The sequence below is a fragment of the Dermacentor andersoni genome, chromosome 6 (genome assembly GCF_023375885.2).
Source record: "Dermacentor andersoni chromosome 6, qqDerAnde1_hic_scaffold, whole genome shotgun sequence".
NCBI lineage: Eukaryota > Metazoa > Arthropoda > Arachnida > Ixodida > Ixodidae > Dermacentor > Dermacentor andersoni.
The window spans coordinates 21,574,327-21,587,480 of record NC_092819.1 but is presented as its reverse complement, the minus strand read 5'-3'; the positions used below and the strand labels follow the sequence as shown (position 1 = coordinate 21,587,480).

At 45.7% G+C, this 13,154-nt stretch overlaps 1 protein-coding gene and 1 long non-coding RNA gene across 3 annotated transcripts in view; one reads left to right on the top strand and one right to left on the bottom strand.

Moving 5' to 3' along the window:
* The window catches only part of LOC126521341 (uncharacterized), a 328,627-nt gene that overhangs the window by 211,814 nt on the left and 103,659 nt on the right, over nucleotides 1–13,154 (bottom strand). The window contains exon 1 of one of the 2 annotated variants that reach the window (XM_055065924.2): nucleotides 8,237–8,586. The exons of the other annotated variant lie outside the window; for it this stretch is intronic. The gene's annotated coding sequence lies outside the window, so the exon portion shown is untranslated. Of the gene's footprint in view, nucleotides 1–8,236; nucleotides 8,587–13,154 lie in introns of those variants that run through there. 2 annotated transcript variants of the gene reach the window in all.
* The window catches only part of LOC140218939 (uncharacterized), a 288,927-nt gene that overhangs the window by 177,413 nt on the left and 98,360 nt on the right, over nucleotides 1–13,154 (top strand). The gene's annotated exons all lie outside the window — the stretch shown is intronic.

The following is a 13,154-nucleotide window of genomic DNA, read 5'->3' as shown; positions in this document are numbered from 1 at the left end:
AATTTCAAATTACGAACCTGATGACGTCGGCCTTGCCGCTGACGTACGGCCTCAGCCGCATATGAAGCAGCAATTGGGCTGTGCAGACACACAGCTCATTGCTTTCCCCGCATCAACTTTCGTCTCACGTTACGGCAAAATTTGCAGCCTTGCCCAAAAGCTCTCGGGGTCCGAGTCTCCCTCGTGGGAGTTGAGCACGGTATCTCCGAACCGCTGCCGGAGCCCGTCGTCTTACAGCTTAACGGAGAGCTCTGGCCACGCACGTGACCTCCATCCCCTCTGTAAGCCCAGTATGAGCTGCTAATCTTCGCGCTAAGCCAGGTTCCGCTTTATCGTCCTCTCGGATGGCAACATCCTCCTGCGTTTTCGTTAACGTGACATTTCTGTGCGTCGAACAGAGTGAGGGGTCCCTAGGCACAAGCTTGCTAAGCCAGAAGAAAAACGCTGGTTGACGCGAATGTACGCCGAGCCATAGACGTAGACGCGGGCACGGCTGTAAACGCCCCCAGCAGACTGATATGCATCGGACGTTCGTTAAGTTTCAGGATAATTACAGCAATGTTAATTTTTCTCTCTTTCAATTACAGCAACGTGAGAGCGAATGCTTAAAGATAGAAAAAATGTAAATTAGATTAGCGAGGCTCGTTCTTCGTCAAGCGGGCGCCAGAAACTTCAAAACCATCATGTAAGTTAGGGAAACAGCTTTATTTTTCGCTGTTGTTGTTGGTATGCAGACGCAAACCAGACCTTTATGGCTAGAGGCGCTACTTCGTAGGGTAGCAAAAAACATATTATTATCAAGGTAACACGGGCAAGGTGATGCGCAAACTCAGAGCTGTATTATTTTCTGCGAGAGGCTCCGTCTGGAGGCTGGGTCACCGGCGTAGACGGGCGCACCGCTTCATTAGCGAAATTATCTGTGTGGAGCCTCGGGTGTGGATCGCGCGCACTTGCGAGTTCGCGCATAAGCTTGCCTTTGCCAACTTGTTGCTAACCTGTCCTTTGTTATGGTGGTAATTTGGCCAAGTTGGTGAGCCTGTTTAGAGCTGACAGGCAGGAACACGAAAAAGGCACAGAACACACTGTCCTTTGTACGCTACGAAACAGCGCGTCTAGCGATGGCGTTCACCAATTATCTCGCGTCACAGCTTTACTACAAGAACTCTAGAATTTCTGGAGCTGCATGTTTAATATAGCAACACGGACATGAATGACTAGCTTTGTGAGTTTGTCAGAAGCCTTGTGTGGTCATTTTTGGCTTTTAGTCTTCTTCTTAACATTCTCAACTACCATAAAGTGCATGCAACAAGCTAAGTTTGATTCACGTCGAGGTGCGCTAGTTAATTAACAGTAAAGCCCTTCTTTAGAATGCACTCCTTATCGAAATCAGCTTACATTGAAAAGAACAGTATAGTTCAGTTTAATGGAGGCAAACGAAGGCCTCGCATATCGGCGCAGCTCATTCGGTAACTGCTTCGAACCACAGAGACGCCCGTGTGTATAGCTTTCGCGACTCCGGTGGCTTTTCGGAACATGCGGGCGTCGATAAATCATTAGCGTTTGAGGATTATTCCACCCGTGCAATGGTTTTCTCCGAGGCGTGGTAGCTTTGGTCGCGGCAAGGCGGCCCTCTATATAGTCTTTGTAGAGGTCGGTGATCGATTGAAGCCGTCTTCGTGGCCACCGGAATTGCGTATGTACCATAATCTACGCCGCGCTGGACAGTATTGGCGTGCATTGATTAGCGCTATTTTGGCCCTTGGAGAAAGCGGACGTGACTGAAGCTAAGCTCCACTTGCCCACTGGAGCTGTCTTGTATACACAAAAGGCGCTGGACGCCACCAGTACAGCTGGAAAACACTTGTCTGGAGCGCGCAAACAGCCTATTGTGAATCGTTTTATGCCAGGTCGGTCCTTCCGCTGCAGATCAAATATGTTCAGATCGACGTCTGGCCGTAGGAGACTTAAGTTTCAAACGAGGTTCGTGCTTATCTCTAACCTGTACGTGCGTCGAGCGTACTTGGTTGGAAGGAACACGAGAACGGTACGCTCACGTGCACGTCGACGCGTCCTACACCGGAGGGGCAGCCCATTCGAGACCCGCTACTTATTTTGCTTTTGAGCATGCGCTACCAAGTGGGTGGGCCGCGTAGACGACCTAGATTCGCACGCCTTTCTTGTTGTTCCTTCACGCGCTTCTCCGGCTAATCAGTTAGCATACATAACTCACTGTAAGCCAGCCCAAGTACCTACTTGGCAGCTACACGAACTGCTGTTTTGACAGTTTCTTTGTAAAAAGTTCTGTTGTTTAGACTGTTATGTGCAACTGCGTACGTGTTTATGTTATATAAGGTCAACGACAAAAGTTTACGCACCACGGGATATCGTAAAACCTTGAATTTCCGAGCATTCTGTAAAAAGTAGCCAGTAAAACCGGAAATCACCACATTGTTAGGATATACTAGCAGCGGCTGGAAATCCGAACACCAGGCTATACGTTGTGAGGCTGCTGAGATATTTTTTTTCTCAGATTCCTTGGTCCGTAAAATTTTGTGGGTGACTGTACATATACAGTACGTAGAGTGTGTTACTTAATATGTGTATGCTATATAGGGGGGAATGAGAGCTATGCAAAATGAATTATGCGTGGAACGCTACCTTCATGAAACGGGGAGAAACCGGCGTAGCATTCGAGCGCCAACATCTCGTTTCTATCACACCAATAAACAAGAAAATGATGAAAAACCATTAACCGATGCTTCCGCGACATTTGACTGGCTGGCTCGTTTGGCAGCGCGCGCGCCGAAAAGAAGCTGATTATATTCACGGGCACTTACCCTAGAAAGCGCTGACTCACGCCTGTGTATAACACTCCCACGCACGCTGTAGCTCCTGTAGACAGCAGACAGTTCGTGCTCTTTTCACATAGAGTATGTCTTACGCTACATATGCGTTGTTTGTGCTGGGAGCTACACACTTGGGTGTGTTTGCACATAATCAATTTATCTTATGAACTAAAGTTATCTATGGCACGCGGAGTTGATAGAGAACGGTGCCTCACTGTCTGAAATGCGTGCCTACTTGGAAATTTCTCAAGGTCTTCTTACACAGGAGTTCAGGCATCTCTCATGTTTTGCCTTATTCAGGCATTATAAAGACGCTTGGGGACATGTAAAAAATCATATTTGCAACAATGTTGTATCTACATATGGTTTGTAGATGTTATTAAACTAGCGACAACACTTCGCGTTTTGTTAGCATTGCGCGTAGTAAGAATAGCTTATCGTAAATTGCTTAATCATCATCGAAACAATATTGTTATAACCATAGTAACGGGCAATATTTCGGCACCCGATCTCCACGTGGTGTCAGTCAAATTATATAGGATACCAAGGGCATATATTTTGGTCGTTTCGATACCAGGTTCTCTGGATCCTGATCGTCATTGGGTTACAGAGGACTTTCTTTGAATTTTGTGTTCGTTGCACGAAACATACTGCGACGGTACACTCTGCGCCTAGCGTAAGATTCTAAGACTAATTTCAGTCTCGGTGGAGTAAGCCCATGGGACCACTGACTTAACAGGCGAGCCGATTGTGCCTGTGGAAGCTTTGAGCATTCGCCGCTGCTGGTTACGCACGTTCCAAATCAGACATCTTCCACGATGACCGACTTCCACTTTTCTCTCGAAGCGCCGGCGTAGCGAGACCGACTCCAGAAGCCGGTGATGGATGCGTCCACTTTTTGTGGAAGGTTCGCGTTTGGTATTCATCGAACTCTGGGAAGGCTGCAGGGCGAATATGCGTATTGAACCATCATGAATTCACTGCAGTCAGCGTTCGGTGCTCAAGCGCGAGTGTTCGCACGTTTCTTCATTTCTTCATTTCTTTCTTTCTTTCTTTCTTTCTTTCTTTCTTTCTTTCTTTCTTTCTTTCTTTCTTTCTTCCTTTCTTTCTTTCTTTATGACGGCTTCCTATCTTCTTTTTATCTGCTTACTTTTCCTTCTCTCTTTCTTTCTATTTTCATTCTCTCTCTCTTCTCTTCTCATTCTTTATTCTTGCTTTGTATGCTTGCTGTCTTTTTTCTATATGCTTTCCTTTCTCCTCTTTTCACTCTCTCTTTCTCTCTCTTTCTTCCTTCATTTTTCCCTAGCTCCTTCTGTCCCTGACTTCTTTTTTCTCATTGAGTTAAGTCAGCGGAAATCTGACAACTCATCTTTTTCTATGTTTGCTTTGCTTCGTCGCCTCCCGTTTCGCATCGGGTTTATTACATGAAAGAGTGAAATCAATCACAAGGCGATAGGCTCATGTACGGAGAGCGTTTGTTGGAACAAATATCGCTGCTACAGCCGAAGAAGTGTTATTTGTATTTGCGATGTCGGTACGAGAGTTATAACTCATTCAAAAGAAGAACTTTGTCGAATACTAACTAAATTTTATGCAGTATGGCTGCGTTAACCTTACCCCCATGCTACAAAAAGCTTAATTTGTAGATTATGGTTTTGCAGTTTTAAACAGCCATCATAAGAGGTTTAATGAATGTCTATAAACTGCCCCATTCAACTGTAAGAAAGGAAGAGCAGTTTGAGGTTGGTCGGCGGCTTGGTTATATCATTGTTGGCTATCGGCACTGGCTAGCGTACTTAAACAGAGCAGATTATAATAGTCTGCTGGCACGCCTAGCTTTCATAACACTGAACAGCGTTCTTAAATAAGTGTACTGCCGTAACGAAGTTATCAAAACCGTATTTGAGGCGCATTACGAATTGCACAATACCTTCAATCTGAAGATTGAAGGCAGTTTTTTTCAGCTGCCTACTGTCCCTCCTACTTCTTCGCTACTCATCTGTTAAGACAAAGGCTAGCTTAAATTTAATTACAAATTGCCGTTATTCGCTCCAACAAGAAAGAACAGAAAGCTAATGCAGCCCCCCATCCCCCTTTCCTCTAAGAAAAGAAGTTTGCGACTGTTAATTTTTTTCCAGTTTCTTTTAACAGCGCGACTAGCAGTGATTCTTTTCTTTTCACGCTGCCATACAGCTATTCCATTTTCTTAAAAATCTTTCGTCTTGTTCTTTTCTCTTTTTCCCCCTTCTTCATTTCTGTGATGCTGTCTCCTCCTTCCTGAAGAGTGTACAGGCGTTGTGTCCCTTCCGGTGGCAGTTGTCATCCTGCTCCGTGATTTATTTTTCTCTCTTTCAAGCGTATATACGTTTTCAATAATAATAATAATAATAATAATAATAATAATAATAATAATAATAATAATAATAATAATAATAATAATAATAATAATACGAGTTCATCCTTTGTGCCTGGCTGGAAACTTACATTGATTATTCAAATTCACGATGAATGCGTCGGGATTTGCATTGCCCAGTACCTTGAGGAAAAAACTAGTAAGTTTCTTCGGCACAATGAAAAAAATAAATACAAGGAACTAAAGGTAACGTACGCAGGAAGATCGGAGTGTAGACGCTTGCCTTATTGTAAATGGCGTGAATAAGTAGTTGCCTAAGCAGTAAAATCAATTCACTTTATACAAACTATGTTCAGGCCTAACAAAATCCATACTTTAACCTGGTTAGGGGAAATATATTCATGGAAAGTGGTGAAAGGATGAGACCGCGTAACTAACGAGAAATAACCAAAATCGCGCGTTCGGCACCGATTTGTGTTGAAGAGCTCATGCTCTTCCTCCTTCCTCCATCACAAATTAAAAGTAAAATAAAGAACAAAATAAAGTAAGGAACTGCAAAAAAAAATGGCTGATTTGTGGGAGGAGGCGAGTTAGTGTTCGGCAAGCATACCTCCTCAGAGACAGATGCAAGCGATCTGATGTAAAGCGGGATGATTGAAATCCGGCTACCCTTTGTTTAACCCCCTTTATAACTGTCGCAAAAGAGTCGAAGGCGGATGATATCTGTCGTTTGAGGACAAAGGATGCGCTCGGAAGGAGAAGAAAAAGAGAAGAAAGAATCAAGGCGCTTCCAAGAGATCTCTATCTTGCAGCGTCCCATAATGGCAGCTTTACGCAGACTAAGGACGAGCGAACCCTACACGTGAACAATGTGATACATAAGCGACGGAAGACGCTACGAACAGCCGCTTCAGTTAGGAGCGACGAGCACACGCACGGAGAAATGCAAGCACATAATGCCTTATAGAGGCATTAAGTCTGCTGAGGACAGGGTGCTTCGAAAGTTTCTCTCTGATGTCGCTGTGCTGTTTCGACTGTGCGCGTCACCTGTTCTACTTGTTCTACTACACAACCTGTGCGCATAGCTGTACAAAACTGTATCTGTAAATATAGCCCCTCTTGAAGACAGAAGGATCTACATGCACAACGTCTGTGCGCCAACATCTCCTTTTTCTGACCCCCCCCCCCCCCTCCTCGTGTCAGTAAAACAACAAAAAAAGTTCACATTTTACACGCACATTAAAGCACAAAGTAGCGTTACCTACAGTGCCTGAGTAATAAAGGTAGCATACAAAACTATCATTGGCGTGATGGTTGTATAAGTTGGTCTCCTAAATCCCTCCCAGTTGTTTATTAACTGACGCAACCATAAACTTTCAGAATGTATTGCGTGGATGCGGGTAGCCAACCGGAGTCTTGACTGGTTAACATCCTTGCCTTCCTTATATCCCTCTCACTCTCACAAGAGCACACTGCGCTTGCAGCTTTTTCTAACTTGTGCAAGAAGTATTTAATGTAGGCTGTGTCAATCCAGTCTCTGAATTGTTGCGCATGTTGAGTGCCTAGTTATATATATTGAGTGGCTAGTTACGTATGGCTGTGCGTTATGAATACAAAAGAAACAAAATCCTGTCATAAGCCTGATGCCTTGGCCTGGCAACAAACGTTTCTGTCGTCATGCAGAACGGATCTTGCGGTAATTATAATTTATAAGGCCTCCGTCAAAAACCGCTGTGGCTACAACAAAATTGACTCTGTTTTGATGACGGAAAGTCAGGTGGCTCGCCACCAAATTTTCTGTGGTAGGCCAGAAATTCCTTTGTTGACTTCTAAATAAAGGTCTGCACGACTTTGGAAGGCAGCGCTGCAGTTGGGATTTATGGTCAATTTATGGTGCCCAGAATAACAAAATATTTAGTACGCCACTGTGTTTCTTAAAACAGAAGTGGAGCTGTTGATGTAACCAGCAACGTGATGACCCTGATGGAAAAGAAAAAAAAATATATGTCGCAGAACTCAGAGAGAGAGAGAGAGAGAGATGCATACAAAGGCAGGGAGGTTAACCAGAGGTAGTTCCGGTTGGCTACCCTGCACGGGGATAAGAGTGACGGGGTATAAAAAGAGAAAGAGAGTGGAAGGGGTAGATAGAGAGAAAGAGAGACGAGCACACTATAGAGCGGTAGAGAGCGGCCTATAGGGTCTATCGGTAGGGTCTATCGGTAGGGTCTATCGTAAAGCCCCGTAGACCGCAGGAACCTTAATGCGCGAGTAAGGCCTTCAACGCGGATATTCTTTGGAAGCCCTGACCTAAAGCTTTTGAGTTATGATGGTGGACGATTGTCCAACTGGTCCAGTAATGTGCACATCATTTGTCTCTGGGCAATATATCCCGGGCAGAACTCAAATCGTTTACCTCTAGATATGGGCTTCAGGTGTAAAACGCTTACAAATTCGGGCGAGATTGCAAGAGGCCATGGCGAATGCATTAGTGTACCTGCACAAACAAGCACGGCAGCTTTCGTTAAACTAAAACTAACATCATACGAGTATAGGCTATTTCGTGACAGCCTCCGGACTTCCGACCCCTATGAATAACGACCAATTGTAAACTATAGCAAGTGGGTAAACAGAACATGTTTTCAGAAAATGTCAGTGCTGTATGGATTAGTGTGGCTAATTTTTATTTAGACTCGATAAACGATTTCTTTTTAGCATCCTGACACTTTTGTTACTAATTCACTGCAGAAATTACAACATTCGCCCCACATTTTCGCGTATACGCGACGAAATGCTGAGGAAGCGCCGCAGTAATCACTCTCGCAAATATGCTGCTGAATTGCACATAATGCTGTCGTCCGCTGTTGTAGTAGGCGCAGTCGGCACCCCAAAAGAGGGAATGCTTGCATCAAATAACAACTATTTCTAAATTGTATAAGCACCCTTATTCGCATCTATTAACAAATTTCAGGCTTAGGAATGCCGAATATTTAGGTGACCAGAGTATTTTTTTACCTTTGAGTATCAAGTCCACACTCACCTTAGACGCTTTCGTTCAAATGGCGGCACGTTGCCAAATAAGCAACACACGAATTCCTTCCTTTAGCTCCTTCCTTCGGGTCGTGCCGGAGAGTTAAGCCACTCGCTGCCATGGGCAGATGATGTCAACTGTGCTTTACACGACTGGTTCAAGTTCACTTCACCAGGGCTGGTTTGTACGGTATCGTCATAACTGTAAGCACTGCGTTTAGCGCACGACGCCGAAGCGGGACGGCATCGGCTAGCAGACGACAGCGCCGCAAAGGCCGATGCAGACGATTAGCTACTACGGCGGTGTCGCGAGCTACTGCGCTGGCACTGGCGCCGTCGCGACCGGGTCGCTCGGAGATCGGCGACGCTTTGGAGGCGAAAAACGCGCTGCCCAAAGCGCCCGGGCTCCGAGGCGGCGTCGACTACGCGCTGTTTCTCTATTGATTCGACAGCCCAGGCGAAAGCAGCGCCGTCGTTGCAGCTCGAGGCGAGAGCAGCGCCTGCTCTCGCGGGACCGAGCGCCTGGAAGCGGAGGTGCATTACCGCCGCCGTGTCTCAGTGGCTACGGCGTCGCGCTGCTGAGCGCAAGGTTGCAGGTTCGATTCCCGGCAGCTGTGGCTGCATTACGATTGAGGCGGAATTAATGGGCAATTCTGATCACTGGTTCTTTCTTTTTCCTTCTATATCGACTCTTTTCGGCTTGCTTACGAAATGTTCCTTATTGCAGGAAGGCTTCTTTTTTTCATATCACGTTATGCTATCATTCTTTAATCTGGGAAGACCTAATTATTTTTTTGGAGAAGCCAGTAACACAATACATGCGAGCATTTACAATATTACGTGGATAAACCACTAACAAAAACACTCGTTTATGTTTGCATTGGGTGCAAGTTAGAGAAGCCCATGTAGTTAAAATGAAAGTGGAATACTCCACTACGGCGTCCCCATAACCCACTGCCCAGTTTCGGTATTTTGAACAGTAATCCACACAATTTAATCAAGTTTATTATCATGAACTGATTTAACGGGATCGTTCTTGGGTTGCAGTTGAAGGTTTTTGCGAAGTGGGCCTAGAAAGTTTTTTATTTTGCCACAGCTTTCGGTGTAAACTAACTCTTGCATATTGTATTGCAGACACTTGAGCTAGATGCTAACTCCAAGCGACTGTGCTATAGTTTTATTTTTACTTGAAATTGCGCAAGCGGTCAGCACTTACTGGGCAAATTGTTATGCGACGTGTCATACGAGGTGATCATTTCATCTTTGGGAGAAGTACGCGTTCGGAAGTTCAGATTTATTATTTACACTTTACTTTATTATTATTTCTTGTTTTGTTGTAAGTTTTAACTCGCTAAACTTTCAAGTGTATTGTTTGGCTAAGCGAGAATGAGCAGCCGATATCCCCCATGACGCCAACCTCTCCTTTACGCACACATTCAATAAAAGAAAGCGGAACAATCAAGGCAGTTTGAGAAGCTGGACGCGTTGTTTTCTCGCATGCTGGGCGCCGTTGTCTTGGGGTGGAACTTATAAAGCGGGAGCAGAGTGAGAGAAAGAAAAAGGAAAACAAGAGAAAAGGAATGGATAGAATAGAAAGGTTTTGAACATTAGTTGTACATGTGTACATTCCACTAAAGAGCTGCCGCGAGTAGCGAGCGAAGTGAGACGTGCAACCTTCATCAATGACAGCCTCCATTTTACTGTATTCATTCCTTTGTGTCCTAAACCGTGCCATTATGGCTAAAGGCTGGAAGGAACACTGTCGCTTTTGTTGCTACGGCGTCTTTGTGCTTCTGGTTTTAAGTCCGGCGCTCCTTGCGCTGCATTGTGAAGGGGTTAAACACGAGACATTTAGCCCTCGGCATGGTCGATGGTCATCCATGCATATGTAATACGGTCTGTTTAAATTTTTTTAGGTAATTCTATCATTTTATGAGCGTGCGTTGGCTTCCCCAATACGTGCCATATTCTTCCTTCCGTGCAATTTTCTTCTTTTTTCTCTTGTCTTCAAGGAACACCTTACACCAACGTAATGTATATTTATTGTCTTTGCAAGAATCATTGGCGCGCAAACAGAGGCATATGCAGCAAGTCAGACAATAGCAACGGTACGTCGCTTGAATGTGACCGTTTAGTTGTTGGGCGTTGCGCGCGTGGCTTGAGTCGTCAATAGTCTGAAACTGTAGCGCCTAAGAAATCGAATATCACTTTAAACACACAGACTGTAGCCGATGATACAATATACCCGAAATTAGCCTGCACTGAACTTTCTGGAGATGAAATTTCCGCACCAAATCCGCCAGTACCATGCTGACTATTTGCTTGAGCTTTCGGAACGATATCAGGTCACTGAGGTTTTACGCACAAGGCTTTCTTAAACATGTAAGAGCGCTTTAAGCGCAAAGTTGAGCGCCTAAACACGCACGCATTCGCGTAGACATGCATATTTGCGCACATGCGCGCACGCGAAGGCATTAGCGAGACTAACGAGAGTTGGAGCTGCAGAAACAAAACGCTCGGCTGCTATGCTAAGAAATGGGAGCCAGCAAGAAACGGTGAGACGATCCGCGTAGGCAGATAATGTCCGAACTGCTCCTGCGACGTGGCTCCAGGAGCCGCGCTAACCGAATTGCAGTCTCCATTACCTGAGCCGGACCGAGCAGTGGAAATGCAAATCATTGGCAGATGTGCGGAGTAGATTAAGCCCCGTCGAGTGGAAACGGTATAACCCCTCCCTCGCCCCTAAGTATCACGCATCGTGAGCGAGAGCCGAAATACGCGTTAAGAGCGCTGAGATTAATGTCACCAAAGCACGTGCCTCAACGGAAGCGAAACTCATGTACGAGGGAAGGGCTCCCTGCCTCGTTCTCCTCTACCTTCCCTCCCGCTTCGGGACTCGTCTCTCGGTTTCGTTTAATAGAGGAGATGGAGGAACAAAGTTATCGCGACGTGACGAGGGTGGCGAGATCGGGGGCCGGTGTTTTGATTGCTCCAGGAGCGGCGCGCCGAAATTGGGCTCCGAGATCTTGTGTTTCGTTTTCTTGAATCCTTTGGAACATTGCTTGCGCAAGAGGTGGTTGTCAAAGTAGTCACGTCGATTTGATGCGAAGTGAGATATAGCGTACGGGGAAGGATGTAAATCAGAAGGGACAAAACAAACATTGGAACTTTGATTAGCCTTTCGTTTGACTATCCGAGTCTCAATCAGGGTTGCGTGACCCATTGTTTACCCTGCAGAAGGTGACTTCGTGTTGCTCGAACTCGAGTCCAGTGCTTCCCTAAATGCCAAGTAGTTCGGACGTCCCTGTCGACATACATTTTTAAAGTGCTGCTGTGATTCAGGTAGGGGCCACAAGTGCAGGCATTTACGTTGAGAACGCTTCACCTGCGCGCTACTCTTTCTGTTTTAATGAACGCAGCCTCGAAAGGTAACGAGAAGCTTTACCTCCGCTGGTAAATGTATGGCAGTGGGGACGCCGCAGCGCCGTCCTTTCTGAATAGCTCGCGGGGTAAGACGACCTTTACGGGGAGGCTCTTATCTTCTCTGAGTTATGAAAGAGGCGCCTCGTCGCTAGCAAAGAGGTGAAAAAAATGAAGAAGCTCGTCTCCGTCTCGGTAAAAGGAAACCTGAGACACTGGCATGCTGGATACCCAAGATTAATGATGGGACCTGCCACATGCGACGCGATATCCTACGCGCCTCTCGCGTTTATTCCGGCTTTTCGCACTAGCATCTCGCGAGGAACTGCTCCATTCTCGGTCAAAGCAGCGCCTAGAAATTTCGTACAGAAATGGTTACGCACTGGTGACGTTGGTTCCTTCACAAATAAATGACTCGCGCGAATATACTGCCACGAAAGAAGACAGCAGCCGCAGGTGCTAATCATCATCATCATCATCATCATCATCATCATCATCATCATCATCATCATCATCATCATCATCATCATCATCATCATCGTCAGCCTGGTTACGCCCACTACAGGGCAAAGGCCTCTCCCATACTTCTCCAACTACCCCGGTCACGTACTAATTGTGGCCATGTTGTCCCTGCAAACTTCTTAATCTCATCCGCCCACCTAACTTTCTGCCGTCCCCTGCTACGCTTCCCTTCCCTTGGAATCCAGTTCGTAACCCTTAATGACCATCGGTTATCTTCCCTCCTCATTACATGTCCTGGTAATGGTAAGCAGCTATGAAGTTCGTAGCGTGATTCGCGATACTCGTAATATAAAGAAAGAGAATGAGAGTGGGATAAAAGATAAACACATGACGGCTCCGATTCGGACCTATAATTAACGGTAGCATGACGGACTACATTCGATGACTTGGAAACTTCAGTAGCGATTTAGCGAGAGATATGGGTTAGCATTCCGTCGAACCTTTTTGAAGTCTCGAATCTATGGTTTAAACCGCCGAGTTCAGTACGTTACAAAGTGCTGTTCAGGGACTCACTCGACAAACGTCCTGTTTCGTTTAGGAGCGAAGTGCAACTGACGGTGGTCCGGAGCAGAACACCATCAGTTGTACCATATATACGTATATATGCTTACATATACACATAAACACAACGCATGCACACATACGTGCTTTTCTAGGTTCTCCTGTCCACTCTCTACCTCTACCACGTTACCACCTTCCTACACTTCAAACACGTACGCTTTTTCCACTTTGACACGCTTAATGCTAGCGCATAAAACTGTTACTCTGGGCAAACAGGGGTGGAATTCGAGAGCGTGTTTAATATAGTGTTAAGTAGCCTAACCTTCCGAGAGATTTGTCAGTGTTTGGAACTGCATTCGTCATTGTCATGGCATTTCTTTTATTGGCCGTCTTGCTTTTACGGTTCGCAGCTGCATCGTGTTCGCAGCTGCATCGGAAAGGCAGGGAGGTCAACCAGATGCCAGTTGTCAGTTTGCTATTCTGTG